Source organism: Eurosta solidaginis, chromosome X (genome assembly GCF_040869045.1).
Source record: "Eurosta solidaginis isolate ZX-2024a chromosome X, ASM4086904v1, whole genome shotgun sequence".
Classification (NCBI taxonomy): domain Eukaryota; kingdom Metazoa; phylum Arthropoda; class Insecta; order Diptera; family Tephritidae; genus Eurosta; species Eurosta solidaginis.
Genome location: NC_090324.1, coordinates 120318180 through 120345354, shown reverse-complemented (window position 1 = coordinate 120345354; position 27175 = coordinate 120318180).

The window sequence follows — 27175 nt, the reverse complement described above, 5'->3', positions numbered from 1 at the left end:
GGAAGATGCATAGGCATGGTGGAGATTCATTTGAAGTTACTTTACCAGGTCCTGATTATAGTTATCTGAAATTTCTCTTGTGCCTTTTCCCTCTCAGAAAAGAGCTAATTGTGGAGCCCTATTTATGGAACACTTTTCGGCTTATATTAAAAACTTTTAATCTATTCTTACTGATATGAGTTTCTTTTTCATTCTAGGTAATTTGATTTTGACGATGAGCGGATAGAAATATCCCAAATATTCCAGCTGTGGCTGTAAGAACATACATTTTCTCAAATTAGAAGAAAACTGCACTGTTGAGCACATTCAGTACCTACGTTTATACAAGGAGGAACACCGCACTACTTTCACGGGGATGTAGCCGCCGATCACGTTGTTGTAAGAGCTTATTTTAAATATGTTATTCATAAAAACTGATTTTAATATGAACAAACTTAGGTCTTTCTTCGCTACACTCTTATAAACAATAAATAGATTTTTGAGGTTTTTCGAAAACGTTATAAAATTCACTGTTCATTTATTATTAATGAGAATGCAAACGTTAACACAATATTAATTTGAAAACCGACATTAATTTGGATATTTAAAATGTACAAAATTTATGCAATATGAATGTAGAATGGAGCGCGTCCGCGGTTGCCGAGTAATAATGCTTGACCGCCTCCAATAAGATCCAGACGGCGGCGAAATTCTTATGCGCAGCCGTGCGCGGCGAGTGGAAAGGCGCAATTTCACAAGAACTGCCATCGTCAGCAACGATCCTTTTTCCAACGAATTAGTCAAGCATTATTACTCGGCAACCGCGGACGCGCTCCATTCTACATTCATATTGCATAAATTTTGTACATTTTAAATATCCAAATTAATGTCGGTTTTCAAATTAATATTGTGTTAACGTTTGCATTCTCATTAATAATAAATGAACAGTGAATTTTATAACGTTTTCGAAAAACCTCAAAAATCTATTTATTGTTTATAAGAGTGTAGCGAAGAAAGACCTAAGTTTGTTCATAATATTTTGTTTCGGTTTTTACTTTAGACTCAACCGGTCATATAAGCGATGTCAGCTATGCCTGTAACTTAAGCGCCTTCAGATGTAATAGTTAACGCGGACGCGGTCACAGGAGTAGTTCACTACGTGGGGATTTCAGTAATCAAGGACTTTCAATATCGGAAGGTTTTCCAGCACCATAACAACACCAACAATATGTGCAAGCACCCGAATAAATTGTACAACAAACGTTAACAACACATCAGCAGCCAGCCACAACAACAACAATCGCAACAAGTTGAAACTTCCAAACAATTAATGACTAGTGAACCACCAACATATCCGCAATATGCGCATCCATCAACACCAACATATGTCGCCTACTTTGCAACACAAAATCCGATGCTTCATCCCGCTTCAGCTGCATAACAAGCCACTGGTACACCATTATATGTTTCACATATGCAACATATGTATACGAATGCACATCAGGTGTGCAATTATAAGTGGTCCATTTGTTTATTCGCCCGAATATCAATATATACCCGGTGAAGATGGCCAAGGCCATTCTGATTCTAATACTGATAAAGGCGAACCATTGGCAGATTTAAAAACTCAAACAAACTACGAAAAATGTTGATGATGGTATTAATTCTAATACAGATAGTGAAGAATTTAACCCTAGGAAAAAAGCTAAACTTGATAAAAACTTAACAGAAGATGACGGTGTTTCTAATTCTAATACTAAGGAGGATGAACCTTTGATAAATATGAAGCTTAAAACAGAGTTATCAAAAAATTACGATGATGATAATGATGTTGATGCAAAGTCGAATGTTGAAAATTATGAAAATTATGAAACATAATCTGAAACTAGTATGAGTGTGGACTTTAACCTGAAGCAAAACTATCATATCCGGTACGACCAGAATTAGATGTTAAGAAAAGAGCCTACATATAGAGGCTCAGTATATTTATGGAAAATTTATCATGAGACAATGTCCAATGTATGTATTTCATTTAAATTCAGCACATTGTTGGAAAAAGCATCTAAATTTTATGCATCGTTTAGAGAAACCAGAACATTTACAATTTAAATATAACGAACGTGGTGCAAAATGTAAATTTTGTGATATTCAAGCAGCTACACCAAGCTTCAACAAATTATTGGACCATGAGATTGCTCATATGCTCAATAGTCATTATTTAAAATGTAAATTATGCGATTGGAAGACGAAAATACATTCAAGTATGAATTTTCATTTACGTATACAACACGCTGAAACAATTGATGTAGCAACGAAAAGTTTAGAATTAACTGTTTGTCCATACTGTAATCACAATGGTATTTACGCAAACACTTAATACAGGAACATGAGAAATCAATGGATGAAAGAACATCTTTTCTATGTTTAGAATGTGGTGAACAATTTACAACAAATACAAGTTTACGCGTACATGTTTATGAAAAGTTTGCACATTGTACACCACAAGATTTGAACGGCAAGATCTTAAGGGTATGCTTACACCTATGTGGCATCTACAAGCTATTTATAATGACTAGTATGGAATGAATCCGGATATGGAAGAAAACGGAGGTGACGAAATGAATCACCATGCTTCTTTGGATTCTGGTGATACTCCTAACATGCTTCCTAATTTCGCTACGTCTGATCTTACTATACCTACCAAACTAATATGACTCTGCAAACTGATGAGCAACATTACCAGCGCAGGAAAAATAAGAACTTCAAAACAAGGTTTCGGAAAGGGCACGACTATAAATAGACGTTAATGTATTTATATAGTTTATAAATATAAAAATGCACATATGTAAAAATTACTAGTATACTAGCACATGATTTTAACTGTATAAACCATTTTAAACATGCACTATTTATTAATTAAATATTATTTAAACAAAAAGGACGCGTTTCATTCATACAAAAAGGGAATTGACAGAAGGTAACCGGTACGGGTAACCGATAGGCCAGTTACCCGTGTTGTTGTTCTTGCATATGTTTTGGTATGCGATAACGAAAACATACCTAATGAAGTAACTTAAAAATGTGAATAACTTCGAGCGAGAAGGAATGTCGAAAACACAATAGGTAAGAGCGAGAAAGCGAGTCACACGTACACTATTTTGAGAGAGCGCATGCGTTACCTTTTTCACGACAGCAATGTAAAAGTCATTAAGGCGATAATTGGTGACCAAGTTATTGGTGACGATTAAGTATTCGATTAGGTAACGGGTACCTGTCTTGTAGGGGAGCTACGATTCATTGTCTACGTATTCCCAGTGCTCAATGTGGCAGCTGCATGGGCGTGTAGTCGATTGTGATTGAATATCGCGAACTCGTTATGGCATGAAATTATTGCGTTTGCGATTGGTGCGCATCTATTTATTAATGTTTGAGTTACTATTTTCTGTTTGGTTGTCTCAAGTACGAATTATCCAGGTGGTATGGCATTACCGCGTCTGCATCGGTTAGAAACAAATCCATCGAATGCATCTGTGCATATAGCGAATTTACAAATTCACGATTCAAAGGATGAGTCGTTAACTTACAAGCCCAATGAGATGAAGCATTATACACACCCATTGGTGGAACCAAAAAGCAAAGATGATTTGCCATTGTGGTCAATGCTTCAACAGGACTTTGAAACCATGGAATTTGTAAATTGTTTTAGTAATATTGGTATAAAGTATAGTTCGTTTGTGCAGACACGCATTAAAACCAACCTACGCCAAGTATTATATCATTAACAATTGGATGTGAAATGATGTAACGTTGTGCAGCTGATTCACCAAAGTGGAAGAAAGCTGCAATTTGCAAGTAGTGCATGATATTCTTTATGTGTGACAAAGTTTCACTCAGTACAATCATCATGACTTTCCCGGCAACAGCGTCGTGCCGCGCACTTTTCTTGGTCCGCTTGTAATATCAATATTATCTACACCGTTTGTCATACTCTTCGAAGCAGTGCATATGAATAAATTTTGGGCGCAATATGTAGTGGGGTTAGTGTTAGCAGCTGTGGGAACTATATCATGGCATAGTTTGAGAAGTGTAATAACCAAACAGCGAGGCGCTGCAGTACGGTTTGGTTTACTATAATAGCGTTGACTCAGCTCTATTTCATATTTTATATGAGCCGTCCATTGCCGAATAGCCTTCTGGTTACAAGATCAAACGAAACATTTTATATTTTGTTCGGGGATCGCCATATTAGTTTTCCGATCAGGACTTTTAATATTCTTGGGGTTGTTGTTATTTTACGATATACTATTTTGAAAAGTTAGGATAGCAAGCGTATTAAAAATAGCATTACCTACAGGAGGTTAAGCAAATTTTGGAACGTGTATGTTGCGCAAACGCGGAGATGCACTTACACAAATCTGCTACACAAAGGGATCTCGATAAAACGTATGATGTAGTTACCGAAAATATTTTCTACAAATACCGTTTACATCAATTACGTACAAAATTTGAGGATTTGGATACAATTGAAACATTTTTTTTTTAACTGAAAATGATGAACCTAAAACGTGAGATAAATTCTGGGTAGATTCCAAGTGCACACAGCTATTACCAGCATCATTTGGAGTGCTTTCCATTATTTCAAAAAACGCTGACATTTTGTAATTGAAGTATGTCCATTATTTTTACATTTTGAAATTGAATAAGCACCACTTTAACGACCCATAGGACTTTCAGCGATAAACACTAGAATTTATGAACATCTTTTCCTAAAAACCCTAAATGTAACTGATTTAATTAGGAATCGAGAAATGTATGCATTGTCCTTTGATACCTTAACTTGCAATCAAGACTTTCTTGCATGCGCTATGCTAAATAAGGAAAGAACACTTTACATTAAACTCAAAACGCGAAGTAATTCTATTATATTCGAACATCTAATTTGTAAAAGCTTCCACTTTAAAGCATTTGAACGGAATTTAAAGTACACGAAGGCGAAATTAGCCATAAACTCAATCCTGATGCCGATTTAAATGGAGATCAAAGTATGAACCCAACTCAAGCGTACATTGCAACAGGAATTTGCTTTAATAATGATCCTACGTCATTGTGGTATGGTTCAATGGTTGTTAAAACAACTTCATTTATGGATGAGGAAGCCAATCAGGTGTGGAATCTGTATTCATATAATAAAGAAAAGGCTTTAGTTCGCCTTAAATCACTTTTAAAGAAACTCAAAAATTGCACGACTTTTCAGGACACCCAAAAGGAAATTGCGTCATTTGCTATTTGGGATACAACCATAAAATGCAAGGGCATGTGGTTAATTTATAAACAATTTACAAATTGTATAAGCGGATATTACACGTAGCAGGTTAACTCGGAAGTAAATTCGACAGTTTTACAGAATACAGAATACACACGATTAACGAGCAGATGCAACGGCCGATATTCTTACATTACTTCCAATTTTCCAGCACTACATCATCGCCAGTTTCAAAAGATGTGAGTATATAAATTTTTGCTTCTTTCTTTTCAGCTTTCTCAAGTTTCTCCGAAAGTTCAGCCATCGCTGCCTGGCCCTTGAGAAAGCTGAAGAGAGGTTTTCTTTTTCGCTTTTAAACGATAGAATAAATATAAAAGTGATAACGCATAATGTTCATCCGATTCGTAAGAATTATCTGCTCTGATGGATTTATTGAAATCATCACTAGGAATATGCTAATTTTCCACATTGGAAAGCATCTTTGTTGCAGTTGCTATATTAATATTGTTGCCTTGTCACTTGTTGAATCAATATTTGACATAGTGGGTAATTCTATTTGTTATGATGATGTGCTGCGGGAGTTATAGTCCTCAACCGCCTATGTGTTCTGGTAATGCCGATCAGAATGCCCATTTAACATTGGACCGGGTTCTAATTCTTGGGCACAACTTGCCAATACATAATATAATATAGGATTTAGGACTGATAAAGGTAATTGCGACCGCCGCGTACACTTGGATGTGGAATTAGTACTGCATGCCTGTGGAAGTGCTTCTTGGTAACCACTTTCTATGATATATTTGTCCCGGGTTTGAGTGTTTGTAAGATTTTTCCAGGTTTTATTTCCGCGACTTAGTATCCATTGTGTGCGACGCGGTTCATCGGACGGTAATTTCAAGAAAGAACCTGCGCTAGATAGGCGCTGGTTGCAGGTCTGTCGTGACACCACTAGGGTAAATATGATTATTGATCGCAGAAATTGCGTTTATCAAATTCGTCAAAAATTCAGAGAGCGAAAAAAAGGTTATTGTTAATTTTTGAGGCTTATCAGCTGCACGTGATCTTGAAATTGATTGCCATGCTACTGCAGGACTCTTCGAAGCCTTTGATCCCGGGAGTGGGATTTGAACCCGCACTCATACGATGGTTGAAGTGTTACAAGCGCATTCAGCCACGTCATGCCGTAGTTGTTGAAAAGTTTTCCCAATTGCCTTCTTTGCATATTTTATTCTTTTACACACTACATACATCGTATGTAATTATGTGTTAAAGTTATGCTTGTTAGTAAGGCGGTTTTCAAAGAAACTTGGTAATGTTGCTGTTTGTGTTCCATTTATGGAACTACAACGAATTACCCAATGTTGTCTATTTGTATGTGAATTAATCGGGGATAGCCCGTATTGCTTTAAATGTATGAACATTTATTTATTTTAATTTTATAATTTATTTAATAATTTGGGAAAAATTTATACAACGTGACATCAGGACGGACAAGGCTCAGTATATATAGGTAGTTAATTTTATTTAACTGTTGCTAAGAAATGTAAATAATACATTTGGATACTCATTAAAGTGATCACAGTTGAGAAAAAATTATTATACATTTAATCCCAAGCGGTTGCGGGTGCAATGTGTCAGATATAGCAAACCCAAAAACCCGTTTAAGGAATTTGGCAATTGGCAAGTTGAATTTTTATGATAATGTGAAAAAAATTGATTCAATTGTATTCTGCGGCAGATAGTGCATCTGCGTTAGGGTATGTTGGCCTCGTTCAGGGGAAAGAGAGCAGGGTTATCGGTGTGTTGGCCTCGTTCGTGGTGAACGAGAGCTGGGTTATTTGGGATAGAGGAATGTGGACTACTAAAATTCATTTTCCTCGTCCTTGGGCGGAAGTAGTACCAGTTTTGCGATTGGTATGGTAATTTGTCATTTAATTGTATTGACGTCAACAACACGTACACGGTTATCGGAACCTGGGTGTGTGTTGACAATTCTCCCCATTCTCCACTCGTTCGGTTGTAGGTTATCCTCCTTTACGACGACTAGGTCCCCGGGTTTTAAGTTGGGCTGTGGATGTTTCCATTTATACCATTTCTGGATCTCGGTGAGATATTCCGATTTCCATCTTTTGCAAAATGTCTGGTGCAAGGCCTTCATTTTTTGCCACCGATTGACGATTGAAGCAGGATTTTCACTATAATCGAGTTCAGGTGGAGCCAAAAAAGATGCCCACCTACGATAAAGTGGCCTGGAGTAAGCGGCTCCAGGTCGGAAGGGTCGTTGGATGAGGGACTGAGGGGCCTAGAGTTGAGGCAGGCCTCAATTCGACATAAGAGGGTAGTAAATTCCTCAAAAGTATATTTATGAACGGACGCGATCTTTTTAAAATGGGTCTTAAAACTTTTTACCACCGCTTCCCACATACCTCCCATGTGAGGAGCGCTTGGCGGTATAAAATGCCATTCTAAAATGTGATGGCTATATTTATTCACTGTTCCGTCCCTTGCTTCACGCAGAAACGCTTTAAACTCGGATCGTAAATATCGCGAAGCTCCGACAAAGTTAGTACCATTGTGGGAGTAAACGTCTTTCGGACAGCCTCGTCTGGATACAAATCTGGCGAAAGCAGCTAGGAAGGACCCGGTACTAAGGTCGTTCCTCGCTTTTAGATGGATCGCATCCTTTTGAAATTCGACATCCCCTCCCTCGGTAGGATTTTATATCGAATGGTCCCGCGAAATCTACCCCAGTGGTGGTTAAGGCCCTAGTAAAGGTGGTGCGCTCTTTCGGAAGGATCCCCATAAGTTGCGTTTGTATCCGCTTCCTGTAAATAGTACAGACCTTACAGTTGTGGATAACCGACCTTATCATGACTTTAAGGCGTGGGATCCAGTACTGAGTGCGGATATGACGTAGCATCAGCTGGTTCTCTCCATGCAGGGTGGTCTCATGAGAGGATTGAACTATAAGTCTGGATAACCTGCAAGTGTAAGGAAGGATAATGGGATGACTTTCGTTATGAGACATATCTTTGGATGCCCCAGTCTGCCCCCCAGTTCGAATGATGCCTTCTTCGTCTATATATGGATTCAGGGGTAAAATCTCACTCTAGCCATTTATTAGTTTTCCTGACTTCAAATTTGCGTACTCTTCTTGATAATGCTGCCTTTGACATATTGTTATCAATATTTGTGTTGTTTTTTCTATTTCGTCCGGTGCTATCGAATAAGAATCCCTTTCAAATGAGACTTTAGTTGTTGGGTACGTATTCTGAAAAAACCGAAGAATATAGGATATAACCCGCAAAGCCCTTGGTAGATCGGAAAACCTATCCAGAATATCAAAGTTATTTTCGACCGATGTTGCATGAACTTTCACCCTCTTTTCTTCGATATTTGTGTTATAATGCTCTTCTTGTGTTGGCCAATTTTCGTTGTCTTCTTGTAGCCAAGAAGGTCCCTGCCACCACAAAGGATTGTCGATTAGATCCCAAACGAGGAGACCTCTGCTCGCCAAATCTGCAGGATTTGACGCGGAGTCTACATGCCGCCAACTTTGTCGATGATTTTCGTTATTCGACGTGCCACAAACGTTGACCACGAACATGGGGGCTTTCGGATCCATGCCAGTACTATAGTCGAATCTGTCCAAAGGGTTACTTTAATATTGGAAAGTTGCATATTTTCTATGGCCGACTCTATGATTTCTGCAGTAGGACTGCACCGCAGAGTTCCAGCCGTCGAACTGCGCAAACGCGGAGATGCACTTACACAAATCTGCTACACAAAGGGATCTCAATATTTCACGTGATCTTGAAACTCATGGCTGTAATTATATACGAAATGAGAATCTGGAGGAAGGGCCAATGATAGCACGCTGTGGCGACATGTGGTCACGTTTTGTCACCAATAGTTTAACATTGCTGAGAATCTTGAAACCAATTTTGAAAACGTATGATGTAGTTACCGAAAATATTTTCTACAAATACCGTTTACATCAATTACGTACAAAATTTGAGGATTTGGATACAATTGAAAATTTTTTTTTTTTTAACTGAAGATGATGAACCTAAAACGTGAGATCAATTCTGGGTAGATTCCAAGTGCACACAGCTATTACCAGCATCATTTGGAGTGCTTTCCATTGTTTCAAAAAACGCTGCAATTTTGTAATTGAAGTATGTCCATTATTTTTACATTTTGAAATTGAATAAGCACCACTTCAACGACCCATAGGACGTTCAGCGATAAACACTAGAATATATGAACATCTTTTCCTAAAAACCATAAATGTAACTGATTTAATTAGGAATCGAGAAATGTATGAATTGTCCTTTGATACCTTAACTTGCAATCAAGACTTTCTTGCATGCGCTATGCTAAATAAGGAAAGAATACTTTACATTGAACTCAAAACGCGAAGTAATTCTATTATATTCGAACATCTAATTTGTAAAAGCTTCAACTATAAAGCATTTGAACGGAATTTAAAGTACACGAAGGCGAAATAAGCCATAAACACAATAGTGATGCCGATTTAAATGGAGATCAAAGTATGAACCCAGCTCAAGCGAACATTGCAACAGGAATTTGCTTTAATAATGATCTTACGTCATTGTGGTATGGTTCAATGGTTGTTAAAACAACTTCATTCACGGATGAGGAAGCCAATCAGGTGTGGAATCTGTATTCATATAATAAAGAAAAGGCTTTCGTTCGCCTTAAATCACTTTTAAAGAAATTCCGAAATTGCACGACTTTTCAGGACACCCAAAAGGAAATTGCGTCATTTGCTATTTGGGATACAACCTTAAAATGCAAGGGCATGTGGTTAATTTATAACCAATTTACAAATTGTATAAGCGGATATTACACGTAGCAGGTTAACTCGGAAGTAAATTCGACAGTTTTACAGAATACAGAATACACACGACTGACGAGCAGATGCAACGGCCGATATTCTTACATTACTTCCAATTTTCCAGCACTACATCATCGCCAGTTTCAAAATATGTGAGTATATAAATTTTTGCTTCTTTCTTTTCAGCTTTCTCAAGTTTCTCCGAAAGTTCAGCCATCGCTGCCTGGCCCTTGAGAAAGCTGAAGAGAGGTTTTCTTTTTCGCATTTAAACGTTAGAATAAATATACAAGTGATAACGCATATTTTTCATCCAATTCGTAAGAATTATCTGCTCTGATAGATTTATTTAAATCATCACTAGGAATATCCTAATTTTCCGCATTGGAAAGCATCTTTGTTGCACTTGCTATATTAATATTGTTGCCTTGTCACTTGTTGAATCATTATTTGACATAGTGGGTAATTCAAGTTGTTATGATGATGTGCTGCCGGAGTTATAGTTCTCAACCGCCTATGTGTTCTGGTAATGCCGATCAGAATGCGCATTTAACATTGGATCGGGTTCTAATTCTTCGGCACAACTTGCCAATACATAATATAATATAGGATTTAGGACTGATAGAGGTAATTGCGACCGCCGCGTACACTTGGATGTGGAATTAGTACCACATGCCTGTGGAAGTGCTTCTTGGTAACCACTTTCTATGATATATTTGTCCCGGGTTTGAGTGTTTGTAAGAATTTTTCGAGGTTTTATTTCCGCGATTTAGTATCCATTGTGTGCGACGCGGTTCATCGGACGGTAATTTCAAGAAAGAACCTGCGCTAGATAGGCGCTGGTTGCAGGTCTGTCGTGACATCACTAGGGTAAATATGATTATTGATCGCAGAAATTGCGTTTATCAAATTCGTGAAAAATTCAGAGAGCGAAAAAAAAGGTTATTGTTAATTTTTGAGGCATATCAGCTGCACGTGATCATGAAATTGATTGCCATGCTACCGCAGGGCTCTTCGAAGCCTTTGATCCCGGGAGTGGGATTTGAACCCGCACTCCTACGATGGTTGCAGTGTTACAAGCGCATTCAGCCTCGTCATGCCGTAGTTGTTGAAAAGTTTTCCCAATTGCCTTCTTTGCATATTTTATTCTTTTACACACTACATACATCGTATGTAATTATGTGTTAAAGTTATGCTTGTTAGTAAGGCGGTTTTCAAACAAACTTGGTAATGTTGTTGTTTGTGTTCCATTTATGGAACTACAACGAATTACCCAATGTTGTCTATTTGTATGTGAATTAATCGGGGATTGCCCGTATTGCTTTAAATGTATGAACATTTATTTCAAGCAATTTTTAATTTTATAATTTATTTAATAATTTGGGAAAAATTTAAACAACGTGACATCAGGACGGACAAGGCTCAGTATACATAGGTAGTTCATTTTATTTAACTGTTGCTAAGAAATGTAAATAATACATTTGGATAATCATTTAAGTGATCACAGTTGAGAAAAAATTATTATAATTATTATGCAATGTGTCAGATATAGCAAACCCAAAAACCCGTTTAAGGAATTTGGCAATAGGCAAGTTGAATTTTTATGATAATGAGAAAAAAAAATGATTCAATTGTATTCTGCGGCAGATAGTGAATCTGCGTTAGGGTATGTTGGCCTCGTTTAGGGGAACGAGAGCAGGGTTATCGGTGTGTTGGCCTCGTTCGGGGTGAACGAGAGCTGGGTTATTTGGGATAGAGGAATGTGGACTATTAAAGTTCATTTTCCTCGTCCTTGGGCGGAAGTAGTACCAGTTTTGCGATTGGTCTGGTAATTTGTCCTTTAATTGTATTGACGTCAACAACACGTACACGGTTATCGCGTTTTGAGTTCAATGTAAGGTGTTCTTTCCTTATTTAGCATAGCGCATGCAAGAAAGTCTTGATTGCAAGTTAAGGTATCAAAGGACAATGCATAAATTTCTCGATTCCTAATTAAATCAGTTACATTTAGGGTTTTTAGGAAAAGATGTTCATAAATTCTAGTGTTTATCGCTGAAGGTCCTATGGGTCGTTGAAGTGGTGCTTATTCAATTTCAAAATGTAAAAATAATGGACATACTTCAATTACAAAATGTCAGCGTTTTTTGAAACAATGGAAAGCACTCCAAATGATGCTGGTAATAGCTGTGTGCACTTGGAATCTACCCAGAATTGATCTCACGTTTTAGGTTCATCATCTTCAGTTAAAAAAAAAAAATGTTTCAATTGTATCCAAATTCTCAAATTTTGTACGTAATTGATGTAAACGGTATTTGTGGAAAACATTTTCTGTAACTACATCATACGTTTTCAAAATTGGTTTCAAGATTCTCAGCAATGATAAACTATTGGTGACAAAACGTGACCACATGTCGCCACAGCGTGCTATCATTGGCCCTTCCTCCAGATTCTCATTTCGTATATAATTACAGCCATGAGTTTCAAGATCACGTGAAATATCGAGATATCTTTGTGTAGCAGATTTGTGTAAGTGCATCTCCGCGTTTGCGCAGTTCCACGGCTTGAACTCTGCGGCGCAGTCCTACTTGCAGAAATCATAGAGTCGGCCATAGAAAATGTGCAACTTTCTAATATTAAAGTAACCCTTTGGACAGATTCGACTATAGCACTGGCATGGATCCGAAAGCCCCCATGTTCGTGGTCAACGTTTGTGGCACATCGAATAACGAAAATCATCGACAAAGTTGGAGACAAAGTATGGCGGCATGTAGACTCCGCGTCAAATCCTGCAGATTTGGCGAGCAGAGGTCTCCTCGCTTCGGATCTAATCGACAATCCTTTGTCGTGGCAGGGACCTTCTTGGCTACAAGAAGACAACGAAAATTGGCCAACACAAGAAGAGCATTATAACAAAAATATCGAAGAAAAGAGGGTGAAAGTTCATGCAACATCGGTCGAAAATAACTTTGATATTCCGGATAGGTTTTCCGATCTACCAAAGGCTTTGCGGGTTATATCCTATATTCTTCGGTTTTTCCAGAATACGCACCCAACAACTAAAGCCTCCTTTAAAAGGGATTCTCATTCGATAGCCCCGGACGAAATAGAAAAAAACATACAAATATTGATAACAATATGCCAAAGGCAACATTATCAAGAAGAGTACGCAAATTTGAAGTCAGGAAAACTAATAAATGGCAAGAGTGAGATTTTACCCCTGAATCCATATATAGACGAAGAAGGCATCATTCGAACTGGGGGCGGACTGGGGCATCCAAAGATATGTCTCATAACGAAAGTCATCCCATTATCCTTCCTTACACTTGCATGTTATCCAGACTTATAATTCAATCCTCTCATGAGACCACCCTGCATGGAGGGAACCAGCTGATGCTACGTCATATCCGCACTCAGTACTGGAAGTAATTCTATTATATTCGAACATCTAATTTGTAAAAGCTTCAACTTTAAAGCATTTGAACGGAATTTAAAGTACACGAAGGCGAAATAAGCCATAAAATCAATCCTGATGCCGATTTAAATGGAGATCAAAGTATGAACCCAACTCAAGCGTACATTGCAACAGGAATTTGCTGTAATAATGATCCTACGTCATTGTGGTATGGTTCAATGGTTGTTAAAACAACTTCATTTACGGATGAGGAAGCCAATCAGGTTGGGAAACTGTGTTCATATAATAAAGAAAAGGCTTTCGTTCGCCTTAAATCACTTTTAAAGAAACTACAAAATTGCACGACTTTTCAGGACATTCAAAAGGAAATTGCGTCATTTGCTATTTGGGATACAACCTTAAAATGCAAGGGCATGTGGTTAATTATAAACAATTTACAAATTGTATAAGCGGATATTACACGTAGCAGGTTAACTCGGAAGTAAATTCGACAGTTTTACAGAATACAGAATACACACGATTGAAGAGCAGATGCAACGACCGATATTCTTACATTAGTTCCAATTTTCCAGCACTACATCATCGCCAGTTTCAAAATATGTGAGTATATAAATTTTTGCTTCTTTCTTTTCAGCTTTCTCAAGTTTCTCCGAAAGTTCAGCCATCGCTGCCTGGCCCTTGAGAAAGCTGATGAGAGGTTTTCTTTTTCGCATTTAAACGTTAAAATAAATATACAAGTTATAACGCATATTTTTCATCCGATTCGTGAGAATTATCTGCTCTGATGGATTTATTGAAATCATCACTAGGAATATCCTAATTTTCCGCATTGGAAAGCATCTTTGTTGCAGTTGCTATATTAATATTGTTGCCTTGTCACTTGTTGAATCATTATTTGACATAGTGGGTAATTCTAGTTGTTATGATGATGTGCTGCCGGAGTTATAGACCTCAACCGCCTATGTGTTCTGGTAATGCCGATCAGAATGCCCATTTAACATTGGATCGCGTTCTAATTCTTCGGCACAACTTGCCAATACATAATATAAAATACGATTTAGGACTGATAGAGGTAATTGCGACCGCCGCGTACACTTGGATGTGGAATTAGTACCACATGCCTGTGGAAGTGCTTCTTGGTAACCACTTTCTATGATATATTTGTCCCGGGTTTGAGTGTTTGTAAGATTTTTCGAGGTTTTATTTCCGCGATTTAGTATCCATTGTGTGCGACGCGGTTCATCGGACGGTAATTTCAAGAAAGAACCTGCGCTAGATAGGCGCTGGTTGCAGGTCTGTCGTGACATCATTATGGTAAATATGATTATTGATCGCAGAAATTGCGTTTATCAAATTCGTGAAAAATTCAGAGAGCGAAAAAAAAAGGTTATTGTTAATTTTTGAGGCTTATCAGCTGCACGTTAACATGAAATTGATTGCCATGCTACCGCAGGACTCTTCGAAGCCTTTGATCCCGGGAGTGGGATTTGAACCCGCACTCCTACGATGGTTGAAGTGTTACAAGCACATTCAGCCACGTCATGCCGTAGTTGTTGAAAAGTTTTCCCAATTGCCTTCTTTGCATATTTTATTCTTTTACAGACTACATATATCGTATGTAATTATGTATTAAAGTTATGCTTGTTAGTAAGGCGGTTTTCAAAGAAACTTGGTAATGTTGCTGTTTGTGTTCCATTTATGGAACTACAACGAATTACCCAATGTTGTCTATTTGTATGTGAATTAATCGGGGATTGCCCGTATTGCTTTAAATGTATGAACATTTATTTCAAGCAATTTTTAATTTTATAATTTATTTAATAATTTGGGAAAAATTTAAACAACGTGACATCAGGACGGACAAGGCTCAGTATACATAGGTAGTTCATTTTATTTAACGGTTGCTAAGAAATGTAAATAATGTATTTGGATACTCATTTAAGTGATCACAGTTGAGAAAAAATATAGCAAACCCAAAAACCCGTTTAAGGAATTTGGCAATAGGCAAGTTGAATTTTTATGATAATGAGAAAAAAAAAATGATTCAATTGTATTCTGCGGCAGATAGTGAATCTGCGGTAGGGTATGTTGGCCTCGTTTAGGGGAACGAGAGCAGGGTTATCGGTGTGTTGGCCTCATTCGGGGTGAACGAGAGCTGGGTTATTTGGGATAGAGGAATGTGGACTATTAAAGTTCATTTTCCTCGTCCTTGGGCGGAAGTAGTACCAGTTTTGCGATTGGTCTGGTAATTTGTCCTTTAATTGTATTGACGTCAACAACACGTACACGGTTATCGGAACCTGGGTGTGTGTTGACGATTCTCCCGATTCTCCACTCGTTCGGTTGTAGGTTATCCTTCTTTACGACGACTAGGTCCCCGGGTTTTAAGTTGGGCTGTGGATGTTTCCACTTATGCCGTTTCTGGATCTCGGTGGGATATTCCGATTTCCATCTTTTGCAAAATGTCTGGTGCAAGACCTTCATTTTTTGCCATCGATTGACGATTGAGGCAGAATTTTCACTACAATCGAGTTCAGGTGGAGCTAAAAGATGCCCACCTACGAGAAAGTGGCCTGAAGAAAGCGGCTCCAGGTCGGAAGGGTTGCTGGATGAGGGACTGAGGGGCCTAGAGTTGAAGCAGGCTTTAATTCGACATAAGAGGGTAGTAAACTCCTCAAAAGTATATTTATGGATGGACTCGATCTTTTTAAAATGGGTCTTAAAACTTTTTCCCCCCTCTTCCCACAAACCTCCCATGTGAGGAGCGCTTGGCTGTATAAAATGCCATTCTGCGAAGCTCAGACATAGTTAGTACCATTGTGGGAGTAAACGTTTTTCGGACAGCCTCATCTGGATACAAATCTGGCGAAGGCAGCTAGGAAGGACCCGGTACTAAGGTCGTTTGTCGCTTCTAGATGGATGGCTTTCATCGAAAAGCTGACGAACAGGCAAACATATCCTTTTGAAATTCGACATCCCCTCCCTCGGTAGGATTTTATATCGAATGGTTCCGCGAAATCTACCCCAGTGTTGGTGAAGGCCTTAGTAAAGGTGGTGCGCTCTTTCGGAAGGATCCCCATATGTTGCGTTTGTGTCCGCTTCCTGTAAATAGTACAGACCTTACAGTTTTGGATAACCGACCTTGTCATGATTTTAACGCGTGGGATCCAGTACTGAGTGCGGATATGACGTAGCATCAGCTGGTTCCCTCCATGCAGGGTGGTCTCATGAGAGGATTGAACTATAAGTCTGGATAACCTGCAAGTGTAAGGAAGGATAATGGGATGACTTTCGTTATGAGACATATTTTTGGATGCCCCAGTCCGCCCTCAGTTCGAATGATGCCTTCTTCGTCTATATATGGATTCAGGGATAAAATCTCACTCTTTCCATTTATTAGTTTTCCTGACTTCAAATTTGCGTACTCTTCTTGATAATGTTGCCTTTGGCATATTGTTATCAATATTTGTGTTGTTTTTTCTATTTCGTCCGGGGCTATCGAATGAGAATCCCTTTTAAAGGAGGCTTTAGTTGTTGGGTGCGTATTCTGGAAAAACCGAAGAATATAGGATATAACCCGCAAAGCCCTTGGTAGATCGGAAAACCTATCCAGAATATCAAAGTTATTTTCGACCGATGTTGCATGAACTTTCACCCTCTTTTCTTCGATATTTTTGTAATAATGCTCTTCTTGTGTTGGCCAATTTTCGTTGTCTTCTTGTAGCCAAGAAGGTCCCTGCCACAATAAAGGATTGTCGATTAGATCCGAAGCGACGAGACATCTGCTCGCCAAATCTGCAGGATTTGACGCGGAGTCTACATGCCGCCATACTTTGTCTCCAACTTTGTCGATGATTTTCGTTATTCGATGTGCCACAAACGTTGACCACGAACATGGGGGCTTTCGGATCCATGCCAGTGCTATAGTCGAATCTGTCCAAAGGGTTACTTTAATATTACAAAGTTGCATATTTTCTATGGCCGACTCTATGATTTCTGCAAGTATGACTTCGCAGCAGAGTTCCAGCCGTGGCAATGATATAGTTTTGACCGTGGCTGCTCTTGTCTTTGCAATTAACAGATTGGTGAATACTCGACTCTTTGTCTGAACCCTCAGGAAAACAGTGGCTGCATATGCTTTTTCCGAAGCATCGCTGAATCCATGTATTTCGCAGCTGTCCTTTGGGGTAAAACGAACCCATCGCGGTATGCGGATATCGTTGATTTTTCCGTATTCTTGCATAAATCCGGTCCAACGATCTAGAGTTGTTTGTGATACTTCTTCGTCCCAACCCGTGCCCCCCAACAAAATATTTTGCATTATAATCTTGGCTACAACTACCACTGGTGCCAGCCAGCCCAGAGGGTCAAAGAGCTTTGCAATCGCAGAAAGTATAGCCCTTTTTATGAAGGCATCGCTGTTTTCAAAAGGTTTAGCAGTAAAATAGAATAGGTCGGAATGCGCGTTCCACTTAATGCCTAGAGCTTTAACCATACTAGTATCTTCAAACTCTAGGAAGTACTCTGTTAATAAATGCTGCTTCGGTATACCCTGCAGAATTTTCTTGCAGTTGGACGTCCATTTTCGCAATGGAAAACCTGCCGATTGCAATGCCGATGATATCTGATCCCTTGCCCTTATCGCAGTTTCGATGCTGTGTCCACCGGCGAGTACGTCATCAACGTACATGCAATTTCGCAAGATATCTGCTGCTATGGGATGCGAGGTCTCCACGTCATCAGCCAGTTGGTGTAGTGTTCGAATCGCAAGGTAGTGAGCGCAATTCACTCCAAATGTTACTGTTCAGTTCATAAAGGTTGATTGGATCCTTGGGGCAGTTGCGAAATACGATTCGCTGGAATTTAATTTGATTTTCGTTAACCGATATTTGGCAGTATATTTTTTCTATGTCGCTGTTAAATACGTATTTGAACAGCCGCCAACGTAGTATAACGATCTTCAGGTCGGATTGAAGAATTGGACCTGGATATAAGGCATCATTTAGACTTTTGCAATTAGTGGTAGGACAAGATGAATTTAATACGACTTTGACTTTTGTCGTTGTACTTCCCTCCTTTATGACAGCATGGTGAGGTAGGAAGCAACACTCATTTGAGTCTGGCGAAATATTACCTATTTGTTTCATGTGCCCTAAGGTTTCATATTCTGATACAACTCTATTGTATTCCGTTTGAAGGACTGGATTTTTCGCAAGTCGTGTCTCGTTGCTATAGAATTGAGAACACGCATTTCTTAATGAGAGGCATAAGTTAAACTCTTTCCTAAAGGGTAAGGAGATTACGTATTTGCCATCGTTGTTCCGAGCTGTTGTGGATTTGTATAGCTCCTCGCAGTAAGTGTCATCGTTATTGATGCTCCTCTTCTTTGGAATTTCCTCTATCTCCCAGAAAGCCGCCAGTTGTCTGTCTAAAATAACCTCGTTAAAATATGAAACTAAGGTTTTATTTGTATCCACCGCATCTGTACGGCTTGTCAAAATCCAGCCGAACACCGTTTCTTGTGCTAGTAATGTGTTCAGCACATCTTTCCTAATGCCGCCTAATATAATTTGGGGGTATATGTTCCTCCCAGAATTAGATCGACTGGCTCATTGACAAAGAATCTTTTGTCAGCCAGTACTAATGTAATGTATTTATTTATTACGGCTTTCCTAAGCCTAACTTAAATATATTTTACATGTTTATAATTGTCTTCTGGACTATGCAATCTAGATTAGTTACATCTATGTCCTACCTTGGTGTACTATGGATGGGAGACCTCCAGATCATGCGAACAAAGCGTTGTGCTTCTGTAGTATGTAGGCATTTTACGCATGTTAGTAAAGCGCGAAGGAAACATCTGCACGGCGATGCACTGAGTTAATCGAGTGATGCGTTTCAGTATGTGCTTCGGCAACCTTTTTTGTATGCGTGCAAGAGCTTGGAAGTGTTGGCGCTACATAGAAGTATAGTTTCGCTGCACTTCTATCGATGCTATGGAAGTCCGCCTGTGCAGCACTAAATTGGTGGTGTTCTGCAATAATTGTACAATTTTTGTTTAAATTTATTGGAATGACATGATTTAATATCATTCAGTAGTTCATTATAGGATTTAAGACCTTTATAATACAGATTACATTTGTCTGCTTCAGTTTTATAAGCCGGCAGATTAAAATCATTTTTATACTCAGTTGAGTAGAGCTCACAGAGTATATTAGCTTTGATTGGATAACGGTTGGTTGTACAGGTATAAAGGAATCGAGATAGATATAGACTATATCAAAATCATCAGTATCGAAAAAAAATTTGATTGAGCCATGTCCGTCCGTCCGTCCGTCTGTCCGTTAACACGATAACTTGAGTAAATTTTGAGGTATCTTGATGAAATTTGGTATGTAGATTCCTGGGCACTCATCTCAGATCGCTATTTAAAATGAACGATATCGTACTATAACCACGCCCACTTTGTCGATATCGAAAATTTCGAAAAACCGAAAAAATGCGATAATTCATTGCCAAAGGCGGCTAAAGCGATGAAACTTGGTAGATGGGTTGACGTTATGACGCAGAATAGAAAATTAGTACGATTTTGGACAATGGGCGTGGCACCGCCTACTTTTACAAGAAGGTAATTAAAAAGTTTTGCAAGCTGTAATTTGGCAGTCGTTGACGATATCATGATGAAATTTGGCAGGAACGTTACTACTATTACTATATATGTGCTAAATAAAAATTAGCAAAACTGGATGAAGAACACGCCCACTTTTTAAATTCAAATTTTAACAAAAAATTTAATATCTTTACTGTATATAAGTAAATTAGGTCAAAATTCAACTCCAGTAATGATATGATGCAACAAAATACAAAAATAAAAGAAAATTTCAAAATGGGTGTGGCTCCGCCCATTTTCATTTAGTTTGTCTAGAATACTTTTAATGCCATAAGTCGCACAAAAATTTGCCAATCCTTCTAAAATTTGGTAGGGGCATAGATTCTATGACGGTAACTGTTCTCTGTGAAAATGGGCGAAATCGGTGAAAGCCACGCCCAGTTTTTATACACAGACCTCCGTCTGTCCTTCCGCTCGGCCGTTAACGATATCGAAAATTACGAAAAATGAAAAAAATGTCATAATTCTATACCAAATACGAAAAAAGAGATGAAACATGGTAACTGGATTGGTTTATTGACGCAAAATATAACTTTGGAAAAAACTTTGTAAAATGGGTGTGACACCTACCATATTAAGTAGAAGAAAATGAAAAAGTTCTACAAGGCGAAATCAACAGCCCTTGGAATCTTGGCAGGACTACTGTTAGTGGTATTGCATATATAAATAAATTAGCAGTACCCGACAGATGATTTTCTGGATCACCTGGTCCACATTTTGGTCGATATCGCGAGAACGCCTTCACATATACATCTAAGGGCCACTCGCTTTTAAAACCCGCATTAATACCTTTAATTTGATATCCATATCGTATCATTCTAGAGTCACCCCTGGCCCACCCTAATGGCGATATCTCGAAAAGGCGTCCACCTATAGACCTAATGTCCACTCCCTCTTAAAATGCTCAGTAACACCTTTCATTTGATACCCATATCGTACAAACATTCTAGAGTCACCCATGGCCCACCCTAATGGCGATATCTCGAAAAGGCGTCCACCTAGAGACCTAATGCCCATATCGTACAAACATTCTAGAGTAACCCCTGGCCCACCCTAATGGCGATATCTCGAAAAGTCGTCCACCTATAGACCCAATGCCCACTCCCTCTTAAAATGCTCAGTAACACCTTTCGTTTGATACCCATATCGTACAAACACATTCTAGAGTCACCCTGGCCCACCCTAATGGCGATATCTCGAAAAGGCGTCCACCTATAGAACTAAGGATTACTCCCTTTTAAAATACTCATTACCACCTTTCATTTGATACACATATCGTACAAACACATTCTAGAGTCACCCTGTCCCACCCTAATGGCGATATCTCGAAAAGGCGTCCACCTATAGACCTCATGCCCACTCCCTCTTCAAACGCTCAGTAACACCTTTCGTTTGATACCCATATCGTACAAACATTCTAGAGTCACCCTTGGTCCACCTTTATGGAAATATCTCGAAAAGGCGTCCACCTATAGAACTAAGGATTACTCCCTTTTAAAATACTCATTACCATCTTTCATTTGATACCCATATCATACAAACACATTCTAGAGTCACCCCTGGCCCACCCTAATGGCGACTTTTCGAAAAGGCGTCCACCTATAGACCTAATGCCCACTCCCTCTTAAAATGCTCAGTAACATTTTTCGTTTGATACCCATATCGTACAAACATTTTAAAGTCACCCCTGGCCCACCCTAATGGCGATATCTCGAAAAGGCGTCCACCTATAGACCTAATGCCCACTCCCTCTTAAAATGCTCAGTAACACCTTTCATTTGATTCCCATATCGTACAAACACATTCTAGAGACACCCCTGGTCCACCTTTATGGCGATATCTCGAAACGGCGTCCACCTATGGAACTAAGGATCACTCCTTTTCAAAATACTCATTAACAGCTTTCATTTGATACCCATATCGTACAAACATATTCTAGAGTCACCCCTGGTCCACCTTTATGGCGATTTCTCGAAAAGGCGTTCACCTATAGAACTAAAGCTCATTCCCTTTTAAAATACCCATTACCACCTTTCATTTGATACCCATATCGTGCAAACACATTCTAGAGTCACTCCTGGTCCACCTTAATGGCGATATCTCGAAAAGGCGTCCACAGATAGACCTAAGGCCCACTCCCTCTTAAAATGCTCAGTAACACCTTTCATTTGATACCCATATCGTACAAACAAATTCTAGAGTCAGCCCTGGTCCACCTTTATGGCGATATCCCTAAATGGCGTCCATCCATAGAACTATGGCCTACTCTCTCTTAAAATACTCTTTAATACCTTCCATTTGATACACATGTCATACAACCACATTCCAGGGTTACCCTAGGTTCATTTTCCTACATGGTGATTTTCCTTATTTTGTCTCCATAGCTCTCAACTGAGTATGTAATGTTCGGTTACATCCGAACTTAGCCTTCCTTACTTGTTATTATGAGTATTTACAGAGTGCATATCTTTTACATATTTTATATTAGTTCTCAAATACGCAGGCAAAGTTTCTTCTATTATGTTTTTAATAAATTTTATGGTATAATTAAAAAATTTGCTGTCTAATGCTAAGCCAATTAAGAGAGCATAGCATGTCTCTGATAGGTGTGTCATACCGTTTTTTGAGAATGAATCTCATAGCGCGGTCCTGTTGCTTTTGTAGCTTGTATATCTGACTATCTCGCAAGATGAAAAATATAGTTGGGCAATAAATAAAATGAGGATCGATTATAGATCTGTAGACCATGACTTTATACCTTCTATTTAAATATTTGCAGGTTCGTTGTGTAAAATATAACTTTTTCGCTATTTTTCCTACCGTATAATCCACGTGCTCGTTGAAATTCACCTTATCATCTATTTTTATTCCCAAGTATTTTATGGTGCTGACTTTTTCAATTAGTTCGTTATTTATATATAAGTTTTGTAGCTCATTGTTTTGAAAATTGTGTCTAGATATAACCATAAACTTCGTTTTATTGACATTCACTTTTAGTCTGTTTACGCATAACCAACCATATACGCTGTTAGGATCTTCTTGCAGCTTAGCATATATTTCAGTAGTATTGTTCCCACTTATCATCAGCAATGTATCATCAGCAAACAATTTTATTTCACAGTGCTTAATGGAGCTAGTTATATCATTAATATATATATTGAACAGTATGGGTGCCGGCACAGACCCTTGAGGTAGACCAACAGGTACTTCCCTTTTATCCGATACGGACGTTCCAATCACTGTTCTTTGGTATCTGTTAATTAGGAAGTCTTGAAACCATTTTAGTTCTATACCAGAAACGCCAATGCAAGAAAGCTTTTTCAGCATTAAGTTTTGGTCGATCGTCTCGAATGCACGCTTTAAATCCAAAAACACAGCTAATATGTGTTTTTTCCTGATTAAGTCTTCTTTCCAGTTAGCTACAACCAAATTCAAAGCACTTTCACATGAATGTTTCTTTCGAAAACCAGATTTTTGAGGTATAATAATTACATTATCTTCTAAATATTTTACCAGCTGATTTTTTACCACTGTTTCTAAAATTTTTTCATCAGATTGTAACGTGTTAATAGGTCTTATCTCCTCAGCTTTGATGGTATTTTTAACTTTTTCTAATGGCACAGCTATAGAAGATTTCCATAAACTAGGAACGAGACCTTTATCTAAGCTCTCATTAACAAGTTGAGAATAGAAAAAACCTGTATACGTTATGGAGTCTTTAACGACTCCTTCCGACACAAGTTTCTTCCCTCCAATTTTATTTTTAAACTTACTAACTATATCAACTATCTCTGAAGTGGATACTTTCTGAAACTTAAAAACATTAGGGCTATTTTGCTCATCAATAGTACCTTCATTACTAAAAGAAGTAGGAATATTCATGCTAATCTCCAATATACTATCAATGAAATAGTCATTCAAAGACTGCGCTATTTTATTTTCCTCTGTGTAGAGTTGGTCGTTTATTTAAATTTTTTTAATACCATTATTTTCTTTAGCCATGCTTATGGAATTTTTCAAGTTTTTCCACATGACCTTACTATCACCAGCACTATGGTTGATTTTGTGTTCCATGTACTTGGCTTTTTTTATCTTAATTAGCCGTTTATATTGGCGTTTCGCACTATAATATTCACTCCATCCTCCAGTGGATAGGCTGATCTTGTAAAGATTTAGCTTACGTTTATTTATTGCCTAGTTTATGCTTGCCTAGTCATTGCGTTTATTTGGCAGGTTGGAAGATTCCCTGTTAATTGTGGTAAAACCAGCATGGTCGTATTGATCTCGATGAATGGGTCTGTTAGTGACCGCAGTTTTATGTTGCACGCTTCTTTTACTTGTGCAGACATTGTTTTATTGATGCCCGAAACTTGGGCATGCATGTGTTTAGTTGGCAGATTTATTCTGCGCTTGAGTTTCTCGGTTATGAATGAGCATTCAGATCCCGAGTCTATTAGGGCTCCCGCCGAATAGTCAACACCATTACAATGAATATTAACCTGAGCTGTCCCTAGTAGTACTCCTTTACTTGTATTTGCGAAACATGACTTCACATTATTAATCGGAGCATTTTATCTTTCAGCATTGCGTCGCATTTGAGCTTCTCGTGACGTAGATGCTCCGATAGTGTCTGAAGTATTTGTTGGTTTTGGCTGATTCGAAATATGAAGCAGCGTATGATGTCTTAAATGACATGTGGCACAGTTAATTTGACTGGTGCACTTTGTTACCGAATGGCCAGCAGAAAGGCAGTTTATACACCCACGGCTGCCCTTAATTTCTTCAAACCGTTTAGTAGGCGTTAAACGTAAGAACTTTTCGCACTTTGCAATTCGATGCGCAGGACTTTTGCACATCTTACACGTAGGATTGGCTACGCTTGCACTTGCCTGATAAGACCTTAATTTTTTAGCAGATGTATCTGTTGTCGAACGAGATACTTGTGGCTTTGAGGTTTTGGAAACTGTATCCTCTCTCAGATCAGTCACGGTTTGTAGGGTTTGGAAACGATTGGATAAGAATCAATCCATATCAGCCCATTTTAAAATTTCCGTTTTGTTTTCAATTGTTTGTTCCCAGAGTGCCAGTGTGGTTTCTGGCAGTTTTGTGGAACATAAATATGTTATAATTGCATCCCAGTTTGATATGTCTATATGATGACATTGGAACGCCGAGATGCAATTATTTATTTCACGTTGCAGTTTCTTTATAGAGTTACCGCATTCACTCTCAACTGCTTCCAAACTGAAAAGAATTTTCAATTGGGCGTTTACTAAGAAACGTTTATTTTCGTATCTGTCACAAAGATTTTTCCACGCTGTTTCGAAACCGTCTTTCGTTAAAGGATATCGCCCAACTATCTCTTTGGCCTCGCCTTGAGTGTTTTGGTTTAAATAATATATTTTTTCTACTGCTTCAAGGTTTTTGTTACGTATATATATAGCAGTGAACATGTCTCTAAACGAAGGCCAAGAAAGGTAATCTCCTTTGAAACGTCCGTATCACACAGTGGAAGGCGCACGCGATATTCCCCATCTCCTGAGCTTTCTTCTTTCTTTTCAGCTGTCTCAAGCTTTTCCGAAAGTTCAGCCATCGCTGCCTGGCACTTGAGAAATCTGAAGTATGTAATTTTGTGCTTCTTTTTAATGGCCGACTGCTCTTTCGCCTCGAGATCTGAGGAGCTCGAGAGTTCTTCATATGTCTGCTTCGCCTTCTCCCATAGCGATTTCAACTCCTCCTTTTGGACTAAAAGGGTGTGTTTTGTATGGTCTGAAGGTGACATGTCATTATAGTCATTTTCAAACTCAGTCACTGCCTCTGCTTGGCGTATATAGGTATACATTATATTAAATAAAGATTTATTGAAATATTAATTAATTAATTGCCTTTGCAGAGAGTATTGAGTGAGAATGAACTGAAACAAAGGACTGTGTTCCAGAGAGATTTCTCGAGGAAGTGGCCCCGAAGCTTGCGAGAAAGCTAGGAATTAATTTAAAGAATGTGCAATTTCGTGGTGGCAACGGCGTACACCCACGTAATTGTTAAAAGAATGCTCTAATACAGATGTGCCAATGACTTGTGTAAGCCAATAAGTACTGGCTAGTGAAAAAGTGGTGTTAGTGAAAATAAAAACGAATCACTCGTTATGGATTTTAAATAGCCTAATAAAGGACTGTATTCAGCTTTTATCTTGTACAGTGATCTTTTATATCTCACCAAAAAAAAAAAGTCTAAAATGATATGTGTATTGCCGCAAGTGGAAATAATAAATTCTTAAATTTTTTGTTGAAAAAAAATTTATGAGAAATAAGCCTATTGGCCACCCAAACAACAACAACAATATGTGCAGTTTAAAAACAAGTGCACTTTGCACTGAAACAACAAAATAAATTGCAGTCGTACTGCCGGTGTAAATAGGCGCAAGTGATTTTTGTGTGGAAAAAATTTAGCTAAATTGACTTGTGCTCGTCAATTAAAAATTACAGATTTTGCTTCGATACGCTTACCAAATCAAAAATTAATAATGTGAAAAATTTTTTGAAAATGAAAATTCTGCAAAAGTGAAAGCTGAAAATTGGCGCTAAGCGGTGTTGAGGTTATGTTAACCTTTTAGAGCCGTGTTGTGCTACCTTGAGCTGTGTCCGGAAAATCTTACCGCTGGTGGGGGATTGTTCCGGATAGTCACAAGGCGTGTTGCACAAACTTTAAATAACTGCGTTAAGCGCTTTTTCCTATTTTTGCACAAAACAAGACTTCTCACTTCACGAAAAAAATCACTTGCACTGTTTGATATAAAGAGTCACTTTGTATTTTGTAATTTTATTTTGAAATTTTATTAAAAGTGAAATTAAAAGAAAACCCTACCTAGCACGGAATATTTTCAACCACGTACCTTTATTGGTTTCGTTGATCCGGAGTAATAGAATCTGATTTTTTTTTTGTGGATGTCGGTGTTGTTGATGTTGGTGTTGCCAAAAGGTTGTTGTGTGCAAA